The sequence below is a fragment of the Aquarana catesbeiana genome, linkage group LG01 (assembly GCF_042186555.1).
Source record: "Aquarana catesbeiana isolate 2022-GZ linkage group LG01, ASM4218655v1, whole genome shotgun sequence".
Taxonomy (NCBI): Eukaryota; Metazoa; Chordata; class Amphibia; order Anura; family Ranidae; genus Aquarana; species Aquarana catesbeiana.
The window spans coordinates 276,190,169-276,200,168 of NC_133324.1; the positions used below are offsets into that span (position 1 = coordinate 276,190,169).

General features: G+C 48.9%; 5 non-coding genes across 5 annotated transcripts; all 5 read right to left on the minus strand.

Annotated features, from left to right (window-relative positions):
* Window positions 1–327: 327 nt before the first annotated feature.
* Window positions 328–442, minus strand: LOC141124667 (U5 spliceosomal RNA). The gene has a single exon (XR_012241025.1). It is a non-coding gene; the product is annotated as a U5 spliceosomal RNA (small nuclear RNA).
* A 6,186-nt stretch (window positions 443–6,628) lies between these two features.
* LOC141124670 (U5 spliceosomal RNA) lies at window positions 6,629–6,743 on the minus strand. The gene has a single exon (XR_012241026.1). It is a non-coding gene; the product is annotated as a U5 spliceosomal RNA (small nuclear RNA).
* A 758-nt stretch (window positions 6,744–7,501) lies between these two features.
* On the minus strand, window positions 7,502–7,616 carry LOC141124936 (U5 spliceosomal RNA). The gene has a single exon (XR_012241254.1). It is a non-coding gene; the product is annotated as a U5 spliceosomal RNA (small nuclear RNA).
* A 758-nt stretch (window positions 7,617–8,374) lies between these two features.
* LOC141124671 (U5 spliceosomal RNA) lies at window positions 8,375–8,489 on the minus strand. Its single transcript, XR_012241027.1, has one exon. It is a non-coding gene; the product is annotated as a U5 spliceosomal RNA (small nuclear RNA).
* Window positions 8,490–9,247: 758 nt separating this feature from the next.
* Window positions 9,248–9,362, minus strand: LOC141124672 (U5 spliceosomal RNA). The gene has a single exon (XR_012241028.1). It is a non-coding gene; the product is annotated as a U5 spliceosomal RNA (small nuclear RNA).
* Window positions 9,363–10,000: the final 638 nt, after the last annotated feature.

Genomic DNA, 10,000 nt, shown 5'->3' on the forward strand with positions numbered 1-10,000 from the left:
AAGAGTGGAATAGGACCGCACAGGGGCCGACTTACCGAGAATGGAGCACGCGGGAAGTTTTTTCAACGTTTTGCTAACAGGAGCGAGTCCGCAAGAATTCAAGCAGGAGCCGCTTTGGTTGGCTACACCGTCAACTTTCATTTGAGGCCAACCGCACAAAGCCAACAAAAAAAGACACCCAAAAATGCTCCGATAACTTGTAGGTAGACCAAGACCACCAAATGGTTTTCGATGCCACGTTGACCACCACCACCACCAACAACATTAACGCTGTCTCAGCATCTTTCCAAATCAAAAGAACTCAAGCTATTTTTCACCAGATTAGCAAGCCCAGCTTTAGCTAGGCATCAAAAAATTCTCTGAAACTCATAGTTGTTCCCCTCCACGGAAATCTTTAGTAAAAGGCGAAAGATTTATTCGATCTGAAGAGAAACCAGAGTATAACAGGCAAACATCCTGTGACAGATCCTATTCCACACTCCACTGAGTGCCTCCGTCAATAACACCGCTTCCTCCAGTATGACCATCTGACAGATATAATATTATAGCTGCAGTAAATACAAGTCTAGTCGATAATAGCTTGTAGAATCTTGACTGCTTTATTGGACAGAATACAGCCTTTTTATACACATTTAACACAAGGGGTTAGATAACGAGGTAGGGCTGACTCATGGACACTCCCCCCTCCCCTCTAGCAAAAACTTAAAAGACAATAATATAATTAACATGTTAATTAACACAACACTTAAGGCAGACCTGGTGACCAGACAGTTCGTCTCTGCAGGTTAATGTGATCAGCTCTTTCAAGAATCATGTATTGGGCAAGTCCAAAAAAATAAAAGATTAATATCGAAATACCAGATAACAGGGTGAATGTGGACAGAAAAAGGTCCTTGCAGCCAGTGTCCGCGACAGTGCCCCCCCCTGTCCCATAGTCCGGCAGACCCAACTAGATCCACCACGGGTCAGCTTGGGGCTGTCCGGGAGAGTTTTATAGTTCCGTTTGCCGGGAAAGTCCATCAGCATTCCCATTCTGCTTTCCTGGCCGATACTGTATGGTAAAATTGTAGGGCTGCAGTGCCAAGCTCCATCGTAACAAACGTCCATTATCCCCGGAGACCCGATTAAGCCAGATTAATGGATTGTGGTCGGTGAGCACCGTAAAAGATCGTCCGTAGAGATAAGGTTGGAATTTCTTGAGAGCCCACACCAGCGCCAAACACTCCTTCTCCACGGCTGCATAACCGACTTCCCTGGGTAGCAGCTTCCGACTGATGTAGGCCACTGGGTGCTCACCGCCATCAGGTCCTACTTGGCTCAGTACTGCCCCCAGCCCGAATGTAGAGGCATCTGTGTGGACACAAAAACGTTTGGTTGGGTCAGGGGCAGCTAGAACAGGAGCTGAAGTTAGTGCATTCTTTAATTGTTGGAAGGCAGCTTCACACTCAGGGGACCACAGTACCTGTCGGGGAAGGTGCTTCTTAGTCAGGTCTGTCAGGGGCTTAGCGATGGAACTATATTGCGGGACAAATTTCCTATAGTACCCAGCTGTGCCGAGGAACGCCAGGACCTGGGTTTTAGTACGGGGGGTCGGCCACTTGGCAACGGCCTCAATCTTAGCAGGCTCAGGTCGTTGTTGTCCACTGCCTACTCGATGTCCAAGGTACTGTACCTCGGACATCCCTATGCTGCATTTCTCTGGCTTAAGGGTTAGTCCTGCAGCCTTGATGCGGTCTAGCATGACACCCAGATGAACCAGATGGTCCTCCCAGGTATCACTGTAGATCGCAATGTCGTCCAGATATGCACAAGCATAGTCCTGGAGGCCATCGAGGAGTTGGTCTACCATCCTCTGGAAAGTCGCCGGTGCATTCTTCATCCCAAATGGCATTACTTTAGACTGGTATAAGCCAAATGGGGTAATGAACGCCGATTTCGGAATAGATTCCGCATCCAGGGGAATTTGCCAGTATCCTTTGCATAGGTCAAGGGTTGTCAGGAATTTTCCCCGAGCAATGCGATCTAACAGATCATCGACCCGGGGCATAGGGTAAGCATCAGTGGTGGTGCACTCATTTAATCTGCGGTAGTCTACACAGAAGCGAGTTGTGCCATCCCGCTTCGGTACAAGGACCACCGGGGAAGCCCAGGGACTGCTGGATGGCTCAATGACTCCCAATTCAAGCATCTCCTTAATCTCATGACGCATCCCCTCTCTCACTGCGTCGGGTATCCGGTAAGCCGCCTGTCTTAGTGGCAGTTGTCCCGGGGTCTCCACACGGTGCACTGCCATAGTAGTGTACCCAGGGACTGTGGAGAACATTTCCCTTCTCTGACTAAGGACCTGTCTAGCTTGTTCTCTCTGCATCGGCCCTAGCTGGTCGTCAAGCTTTATCATCTCTATCCCTGCAGTAATTCTATTTAGCTCCGGGAGCACCAGCAGGGGAAGATTCTCAGAATCCTCCACAGCTGGAGCACATATAGCGGCCACCTCTCCTGATCTTTCCCAGTATGCTTTCAACATGTTCACATGAAAGGTCCGTCGGACTCTTTCATCCGAACATTTAGCCACTAGGTAGGTTGTGTCACAGAGCTTTGCCACAACCCGGTAAGGTCCCTGCCAAGTGGCCTGTAACTTGTCCTGCTTGGTTGGTCTGAGGGCAAGAACCTTCTGCCCAACCTCCAGAGTGCGGTTCCGAGCAGTACGATCGTACCATCGTTTCTGCCGCCTTTGGGCAGCCCGAAGGTTCTCCTGGACAGTGTCCGTGAGCTCCTTCAGTCTGTCCCTAAACTCAAGAACGTATGCTACGATAGAGGACCCTTGGGGATCAATTCCCCCTTCCCAGTGGGCTCTGACTAGATCTAGGGGCCCCCTCACCCGCCTCCCATACAGTAACTCAAATGGGGAGAACCCGGTAGATTCCTGCGGCACCTCCCGATAAGCGAAGAGAAGGTGTGGCAGATATCTCTCCCAATCCCTGTGAGAGGTTGCAAATGTCCTAAGCAGCTGTTTCAGTGTTCCATTGAACCTCTCACACAGTCCGTTGGTCTGGGGGTGATAGGGAGAGCTCTGTAGGGGCTTTATCCCACACAGCCTCCATAACTGCTGAGTGAGCTCAGCAGTGAACTGGGTCCCCTGGTCAGAGATGATTTCCCGAGGGAAACCCACCCTGGCAAAGATCCGGAGCAAAGCATCAGCCACAGTTTCTGCATGGATATTTGCCAGGGGAATGGCCTCTGGGTACCGGGTGGCATAATCCACCACAGTAAGGATATATCTCTTCCCAGAAGGACTAGGTCTGGGCAATGGTCCAACCAGGTCTACGGCAACACGGCTAAAGGGTTCATCAATGATCGGTAAAGGGTGTAGGGGAGCTTTCAGCGGGCCCCCATGCTTACCCACCCGCTGGCATGTGTCACAGGTCCGGCAATACTGTCGGACATCCCCTGTAATCCCTGGCCAAAAAAACGACTGAGTCAGACGGTGGAGGGTCCGGGACATCCCCAGGTGTCCGGCTAAGGGTATGTCATGCCCAATGCGCAGCAGGTCATGACGATATTTCTGCGGCACAACCAGCTGCCGCTTGGGTGGATGGGAGGCTGTCTTTCCCTCAGTAACCCGATAGAGTAATCCCTGGACCCACTCTATTCGCTCCCTCTCCAACCCCCCAGGGTCCAATCCTGCTCTTTCCCTATAGCTAGCTAAGGAAGGGTCGCTAAGAGTTGCCTGAGCAAATTCTTGGGGAGAAGCCCAAGTCGGGATAGGGTTAGTTGGGGTAGTACAGTCTAGGTCAGGGGTGACAGGTCTCACCTGGGTCCCGTCCTCGAGGGAGCGCACCTCCATCCGGGCTTGCTGGCGGGTGGTAACAGGATAGGCTTCCGGGGATACATCCAGGGAGAAGGCTGAATTTAAACGTCCCAAATCGTTGCCCAACAAAACCTCTGCAGGTAAGTTCTGCATTATTCCCACTTCCACTTCTTTGGCCCCCGAACCCCAATCAAGGTGAACCCTGGCAGTGGGGACCCGCATAACATTTCCCCCGGCCACCCGCACAGCCACAGACCGTCCCATCTGCTCTGCCGGGTTTATCATTCGGGACTGTATCAAGGTAATAGTAGCTCCCGTGTCCCGCAGTCCCTGGGCAGCCCGACCATTAATCCACACGGCTTGTCGATGGTGCAAACGATTATCTGTAGTGGCAGCTTGCACAGGGTCTGCCTCATGTAGAATTCCAATATTCTCCTCGCTTGGGTAAGTCACATCATCTCTCTCCAGACAGTGTGCAGCAGCCCGGGCAGGTCCAAGGGGCCTGTTCCGCGCGTCCTGGGAAACATTCTGCGGACAATACCTCCTAACATGCCCTGATTGGTTGCATCTGTAGCAGAGGTCCCCTTTTCCTCGTGAAGATGGTAGCTGAGTGGGGCCGGGGATCGACGGCTGGTGTGGAGGGGCAACGCTCCGTGGAATGTTGGGGACAGGCCGGGCTGGGGTCTTAGGCTCTGGTTGTACAGTCCGCCTTGAATCCACGTATTGGTCAGCTAGGGTGGCAGCTTCATCTACTGTGACTGGCCGCCGATCCTTTACCCAGTCTCTAACCTCATGTGGGGTATGATCGTAGAATTGTTCCAGGAGGATTAGCTGGAGCGCATCTGCCATGGTAACAGCTTGGCGCCCGGTCATCCAACTCTCCGCTGCTCGGGTCATTTGATGAGCCCATTCTGTGTAAGGCTCTCTCTCCTTTCGGCGGAGGTTGCGAAACCTCAAACGGTGTGCCTCTGGAGTAATGCCGAAGCGAGCCAATAGTCTTTCTTTTACCCGGTCATAGTCCTGGCTGATCTCATCAGGGACATTATTGTACGCCTCTGCAGCCCTTCCTGTGAGACGGCTGACCAGGAGCGTGACCCAATCTGCTTTATTGACACCTTGGAGACCGCATTGACGCTCAAACATTTGCAGGTAAACATCCATCTCATCTTCACCATCTTGAAACATGCGGAAGGCAGCATAGGGTAGCTTTTTGCGGGCCGCTGGAGCTTCCCGGTTGAACATAACTGACGCTCCTTGGTCCCGCTGGAGTTTAGCCATTCGCAGCTGGGACACCTCTGTTAACACTTGACTGATAACCTCCTGCGGGGGGTGAGTACCATACAAGGCCAGTCGCCACTGGACGTCACGCTGGAACTCTGCCGCCTCTGAGGTATCTGCTGGTGGGTTACTGGCCTGGTCAATCTCCATTAGTTCGGTGATGAGAGTCGCTCTGGATTTGTTGCTGGAGACTTTTCCACGGGCTTCCAAGAGATCCTTCAAGGTGCTGCGCTTGAGTCTGGCGTAGTGATGTTCCATCTGCTGTTAGGAGCAGGGGGTCCCGGTGGTGATTTGGGTGTGCCTAGGCAAGAGGAAGCATCCCACCGCTGCCACCAATTGTGACGGATCCTATTCCACACTCCACTGAGTGCCTCCGTCAATAACACCGCTTCCTCCAGTATGACCATCTGACAGATATAATATTATAGCTGCAGTAAATACAAGTCTAGTCGATAATAGCTTGTAGAATCTTGACTGCTTTATTGGACAGAATACAGCCTTTTTATACACATTTAACACAAGGGGTTAGATAACGAGGTAGGGCTGACTCATGGACACTCCCCCCTCCCCTCTAGCAAAAACTTAAAAGACAATAATATAATTAACATGTTAATTAACACAACACTTAAGGCAGACCTGGTGACCAGACAGTTCGTCTCTGCAGGTTAATGTGATCAGCTCTTTCAAGAATCATGTATTGGGCAAGTCCAAAAAAATAAAAGATTAATATCGAAATACCAGATAACAGGGTGAATGTGGACAGAAAAAGGTCCTTGCAGCCAGTGTCCGCGACACATCCTAAACTAGGTCTCGGCGGCGCACACATGCTGCTCTACTCATGGCGACTCCGTAGACGCTATCATTTCTCAGCAAAAACATAGCCAAATAAGGTGCAGAACTGATTAAAAGAAATGACAAGTCAAAGAAAAACACCACTAGAAAGAGTTTGTCAAGCTAAAAATGTCAAAATATATCACCTGAGATACATTAGGGTTATGCAAATAAGGAAAAGTGAAAGGACGGCCCACTGCCGGGGATAATGAGAGAAGGCCGCTATAGAGCAGGACAGCCTAATTTGCATGTCTTTACAGCTGCATAGCGGGAATCAGCAGGCGCTTGTAGCAATTCGCTTCATCAGAACCGCATAAAAGGCGCGCGGCAATGGAATTGGGGAATATAGCGCGTTGCCCTGTGCTTTTTAAAGGATCCCTTAAAAAGAGTCGAATAGGACCGCACAGGGGCCGACTTACCGAGAATGGAGCACGCGGGAAGTTTTTTCAACGTTTTGCTAACAGGAGCGAGTCCGCAAGAATTCAAGCAGGAGCCGCTTTGGTTGGCTACACCGTCAACTTTCATTTGAGGCCAACCGCACAAAGCCAACAAAAAAAGACACCCAAAAATGCTCCGATAACTTGTAGGTAGACCAAGACCACCAAATGGTTTTCGATGCCACGTTGACCACCACCACCACCAACAACATTAACGCTGTCTCAGCATCTTTCCAAATCAAAAGAACTCAAGCTATTTTTCACCAGATTAGCAAGCCCAGCTTTAGCTAGGCATCAAAAAATTCTCTGAAACTCATAGTTGTTCCCCTCCACGGAAATCTTTAGTAAAAGGCGAAAGATTTATTCGATCTGAAGAGAAACCAGAGTATAACAGGCAAACATCCTAAACTAGGTCTCGGCGGCGCACACATGCTGCTCTACTCATGGCGACTCCGTAGACGCTATCATTTCTCAGCAAAAACATAGCCAAATAAGGTGCAGAACTGATTAAAAGAAATGACAAGTCAAAGAAAAACACCACTAGAAAGAGTTTGTCAAGCTAAAAATGTCAAAATATATCACCTGAGATACATTAGGGTTATGCAAATAAGGAAAAGTGAAAGGACGGCCCACTGCCGGGGATAATGAGAGAAGGCCGCTATAGAGCAGGACAGCCTAATTTGCATGTCTTTACAGCTGCATAGCGGGAATCAGCAGGCGCTTGTAGCAATTCGCTTCATCAGAACCGCATAAAAGGCGCGCGGCAATGGAATTGGGGAATATAGCGCGTTGCCCTGTGCTTTTTAAAGGATCCCTTAAAAAGAGTCGAATAGGACCGCACAGGGGCCGACTTACCGAGAATGGAGCACGCGGGAAGTTTTTTCAACGTTTTGCTAACAGGAGCGAGTCCGCAAGAATTCAAGCAGGAGCCGCTTTGGTTGGCTACACCGTCAACTTTCATTTGAGGCCAACCGCACAAAACCAACAACAAAAGACACCCAAAAATGCTCCGATAACTTGTAGGTAGACCAAGACCACCAAATGGTTTTCGATGCCACGTTGACCACCACCACCACCAACAACATTAACGCTGTCTCAGCATCTTTCCAAATCAAAAGAACTCAAGCTATTTTTCACCAGATTAGCAAGCCCAGCTTTAGGTAGGCATCAAAAAATTCTCTGAAACTCATAGTTGTTCCCCTCCACGGAAATCTTTAGTAAAAGGCGAAAGATTTATTCGATCTGAAGAGAAACCAGAGTATAACAGGCAAACATCCTAAACTAGGTCTCGGCGGCGCACACATGCTGCTCTACTCATGGCGACTCCGTAGACGCTATCATTTCTCAGCAAAAACATAGCCAAATAAGGTGCAGAACTGATTAAAAGAAATGACAAGTCAAAGAAAAACACCACTAGAAAGAGTTTGTCAAGCTAAAAATGTCAAAATATATCACCTGAGATACATTAGGGTTATGCAAATAAGGAAAAGTGAAAGGACGGCCCACTGCCGGGGATAATGAGAGAAGGCCGCTATAGAGCAGGACAGCCTAATTTGCATGTCTTTACAGCTGCATAGCGGGAATCAGCAGGCGCTTGTAGCAATTCGCTTCATCAGAACCGCATAAAAGGCGCGCGGCAATGGAATTGGGGAATATAGCGCGTTGCCCTGTGCTTTTTAAAGGATCCCTTAAAAAGAGTCGAATAGGACCGCACAGGGGCCGACTTACCGAGAATGGAGCACGCGGGAAGTTTTTTCAACGTTTTGCTAACAGGAGCGAGTCCGCAAGAATTCAAGCAGGAGCCGCTTTGGTTGGCTACACCGTCAACTTTCATTTGAGGCCAACCGCACAAAGCCAACAAAAAAAGACACCCAAAAATGCTCCGATAACTTGTAGGTAGACCAAGACCACCAAATGGTTTTCGATGCCACGTTGACCACCACCACCACCAACAACATTAACGCTGTCTCAGCATCTTTCCAAATCAAAAGAACTCAAGCTATTTTTCACCAGATTAGCAAGCCCAGCTTTAGCTAGGCATCAAAAAATTCTCTGAAACTCATAGTTGTTCCCCTCCACGGAAATCTTTAGTAAAAGGCGAAAGATTTATTCGATCTGAAGAGAAACCAGAGTATAACAGGCAAACATCCTAAACTAGGTCTCGGCGGCGCACACATGCTGCTCTACTCATGGCGACTCCGTAGACGCTATCATTTCTCAGCAAAAACATAGCCAAATAAGGTGCAGAACTGATTAAAAGAAATGACAAGTCAAAGAAAAACACCACTAGAAAGAGTTTGTCAAGCTAAAAATGTCAAAATATATCACCTGAGATACATTAGGGTTATGCAAATAAGGAAAAGTGAAAGGACGGCCCACTGCCGGGGATAATGAGAGAAGGCCGCTATAGAGCAGGACAGCCTAATTTGCATGTCTTTACAGCTGCATAGCGGGAATCAGCAGGCGCTTGTAGCAATTCGCTTCATCAGAACCGCATAAAAGGCGCGCGGCAATGGAATTGGGGAATATAGCGCGTTGCCCTGTGCTTTTTAAAGGATCCCTTAAAAAGAGTGGAATAGGACCGCACAGGGGCCGACTTACCGAGAATGGAGCACGCGGGAAGTTTTTTCAACGTTTTGCTAACAGGAGCGAGTCCGCAAGAATTCAAGCAGGAGCCGCTTTGGTTGGCTACACCGTCAACTTTCATTTGAGGCCAACCGCACAAAGCCAACAACAAAAGACACCCAAAAATGCTCCGATAACTTGTAGGTAGACCAAGACCACCAAATGGTTTTCGATGCCACGTTGACCACCACCACCACCAACAACATTAACGCTGTCTCAGCATCTTTCCAAATCAAAAGAACTCAAGCTATTTTTCACCAGATTAGCAAGCCCAGCTTTAGCTAGGCATCAAAAAATTCTCTGAAACTCATAGTTGTTCCCCTCCACGGAAATCTTTAGTAAAAGGCGAAAGATTTATTCGATCTGAAGAGAAACCAGAGTATAACAGGCAAACATCCTAAACTAGGTCTCGGCGGCGCACACATGCTGCTCTACTCATGGCGACTCCGTAGACGCTATCATTTCTCAGCAAAAACATAGCCAAATAAGGTGCAGAACTGATTAAAAGAAATGACAAGTCAAAGAAAAACACCACTAGAAAGAGTTTGTCAAGCTAAAAATGTCAAAATATATCACCTGAGATACATTAGGGTTATGCAAATAAGGAAAAGTGAAAGGACGGCCCACTGCCGGGGATAATGAGAGAAGGCCGCTATAGAGCAGGACAGCCTAATTTGCATGTCTTTACAGCTGCATAGCGGGAATCAGCAGGCGCTTGTAGCAATTCGCTTCATCAGAACCGCATAAAAGGCGCGCGGCAATGGAATTGGGGAATATAGCGCGTTGCCCTGTGCTTTTTAAAGGATCCCTTAAAAAGAGTCGAATAGGACCGCACAGGGGCCGACTTACCGAGAATGGAGCACGCGGGAAGTTTTTTCAACGTTTTGCTAACAGGAGCGAGTCCGCAAGAATTCAAGCAGGAGCCGCTTTGGTTGGCTACACCGTCAACTTTCATTTGAGGCCAACCGCACAAAGCCAACAAAAAAAGACACCCAATAATGCTCCGATAACTTGTAGGTAG